The sequence below is a fragment of the Cricetulus griseus genome (assembly GCF_003668045.3).
Source record: "Cricetulus griseus strain 17A/GY chromosome 1 unlocalized genomic scaffold, alternate assembly CriGri-PICRH-1.0 chr1_0, whole genome shotgun sequence".
Taxonomy (NCBI): Eukaryota; Metazoa; Chordata; class Mammalia; order Rodentia; family Cricetidae; genus Cricetulus; species Cricetulus griseus.
The window spans coordinates 244,270,658-244,273,733 of NW_023276806.1; the positions used below are offsets into that span (position 1 = coordinate 244,270,658).

At 42.5% G+C, this 3,076-nt stretch overlaps 1 pseudogene; it reads left to right on the top strand.

Moving 5' to 3' along the window:
• Nucleotides 1–686: 686 nt before the first annotated feature.
• Nucleotides 687–2,511, top strand: LOC100755628 (annotated as a pseudogene).
• Nucleotides 2,512–3,076: the final 565 nt, after the last annotated feature.

The following is a 3,076-nucleotide window of genomic DNA, read 5'->3' on the forward strand; positions in this document are numbered from 1 at the left end:
TGTATGTATGTGTCTGTGTGTGTGTATATATGTATGTATGAATGTGTGTATGTATGTATGTGTATAGATGTGCATATATGTGTATGAATGTATGTATGTAGGTATCTGTATAGATGTGTATATGTGTATGTACATGTGTGTATATATATGTATGTGTATGGATGTGTGTGTGTATATACATATGCATGTGCATGTGTGTGTATGTGTATGGATGTGTGTATGTGTGTGTGTCTACATGTATTTGTATATATATGTGTGTGTGTATGTATGTATGAATGTGTGTATGTACGTTATAGATGTGTATATGTGTGTGTACATGTGTGTATATATATGTATGTGTATGGATGTATGTGTGTGTATATATATCTATGTGTGTGTGTATGTGTATGGATGTGTGTGTGTGTGTGTGTGTGTGTGTGTGTGTGTGTGTGTGTGTAGGCAGGCTAGAGGTTGATATCTAGTATCTTCCTCTATCAGTCTTCATGTTAATTTTTGAGGCAGTATCTCTCCCTGACCCAGGATCTCCCTGAATCATCAGGAGTTGGGAGTGGTTACTTGATAAGTTTAAAGTTTCAGTATTTAGAGATGAAAACTATGCAGAGATGGACAGTGTAAAAGAACTTCATAACAATGTGAATGTGTTCAGTGCCAAAGAACTCTGTAAAAATGGGTAAAACAGGTGCAAGATGCCTGTGGAGTGTCAGAGTATAAAGGACGTGGTCACAGCAACAACTGAGGGACCTTTGGGTCTTGGCCTGGCTACAGCTGAAAGACTGGTTGGACAAGGGACCATAGATGTGAGGCCCAAGCCAATAAGTTAGGAGAGCGGTGTGTTTGTCCTAGACAATGTGACCTCTGAGAAGGATGCACAAGCAATTCGGACTCCAGCAAAAGCAGTTTGGACATGCAGATGTGACTGTCAACTGTGTAGATATGATGGGGGACGTCCTTCTGTGTATATGTTTGTCTTATGGGTTGATAAATAAAGTACTGTTGGCCAATAGGAAAGCAAGATAGGTGGGACTAGGAGTTGAGGAGGATTCTGGAAAATGTAATGAAGTCTTGTGATCCAGACAGGAAGTGACATAACAGGCTGACTCATAATATAAGCAGGAACAAGCAGGAAGTCACTCTCTTCCTCTTCCTCTCTATGGGTTACCATGTGACTGCCAGGAAGACAGGACGCAAGGCCGGCGTCCTTGATAAGTCTTATAAAATATAAAAATTAATGATTATAGTTGATAATTAAGACTGAGTTAGCAGATAAGAAATCCTAGTGATTGGCCAGCAGCATTGTACCTAAGTCTCTGTCTGTTATTTTGGCCACCCACATGGCAGGCAGAACTCGGGCGGCTGGCAGAAAGACTTATCATTACATGGGTACTTCAGTAGCCATTAAGACACACAACCAAAAGAAGAACCAGGTTAATACCTTGAAGGAATTCCAAGGGATTCTCAACGTGAATCTCATAGGCAGTTTCAATGTGATCTACCTGGTGGTTGCTGAGATGGGCTGCAGTGAACCAGACCAAGTAGGCCAACCTGGAGTTTTTGTTAAGATTGCCAGTGTGTCTGCCTTCAATGGCCAGGTTGGACAAGCTACATACACTACATCCAAAAGGAGCAGAGTGGGCATGACACTGCCCATTACTCTGGATTTGGCTCCCATGGGAATCTATGCAATGACAATTGCTCCAGTTTGTTCACCACACAACTGCTTACCACCCTGCCAGAGAAAGTGAACAACTTCTTGGCCAGCCAGTATCCTTTCACAGCCAAGCAGGTGACCCTGCTGAGTATGCTCACTTTGTACAAATCATAATTGAGAGCCCATTCTGTCTGTCTGTCTGTTTTTATGTCTAAACCAAAGTTTCCCCTCCCTCCTCTCTTCTCTATCCCTCCACCCACCTCCCCTTTACCACCTCCCCATCCACTTCCCCTCCACTATTTCTCTTCAGATACGGGCAGCTTTCACATGGATATTGGCCAGCCATGTTATATCAAGTGAGACTCCTCTACTAAGGCTGGAGGAGGCAATCTGGTCAGAGAAACAACAGACACAGAGTCAGAGACAGCCCTGCTTCCACTTTTAGAAACCTCACAAGTAGACCAAGCTGTACAAGAGTCACATATATGCAGAGTGTCCATGGCGGTCCCTTATAGGTTCCCTGGTTGTCAGTCCAGTCTCTGTGAGCCCAGGTTAGTTGGTTCTGGGTGTTTTCTTGGGGTGTCCTTGACCCCTCTGTCTCCTTCCATTTGATTCTCCAAACTCCACCTAATGTTTGGCTGTGGGTCTCTGCATTTGTTTCTATTAGTTCCTGGATGAAGCCCCTCTGATAACAGTTGGGCTAGGCAATGATCTACAACTATAGCAGAATATCATTAGGAGTCATTTCATTGATCTTTTGTTTGTTTGTTTGTTTGGTTGGTTGGTTTGCCAGTTGTCTTTGGGAGACATTCTTGAATGAGGAGGTCAGCTGGCTGGCTGGGGCCATTGGCATGCAGCCCTAAAAAGAGAAAGAGGGAAAACACTAGCTAATTTTCATTTTGAAGGACACCTAAAAGTTCTTTTGTAATTTTGCCCCAGTCACTCTCTGGGTCTGATAAATTTTCAAACTTAAAAAAAATGGCTAAAAAAACCCTGTACAATAAAGGAACTTCTGGAGGCAATACCACTCCCGACTTCAAGCTCTATTACAGAGCTATAGTCCTTGCTCCAATACAGAGCTTGGTATTGGCACAAAAATAGACAGGTAGACCAATGGAATAGAGTTGAAAACCCTGATATTAAACCATACACCTACAAACACCTGATTTTTGACAAACAATCCAAATTTATATGATGGAACAAAGAGAACATCTTCAACAAATGGTGCTGGCATAACTGGATACGGACATGTAGGAGACTACAGATAGACCCAAGCCTATTGCCATGGACAAAACTTAAGTCAAAATGGATCAAAGACCTCAACATAAACCCAGCCACACTGACCCTATTAGAAGACAAAGTGGGAAATACCCTTGAATTAATTGGTACAGGAGACCGCTTCCTAAACATTACACCAGTAGCACAGAC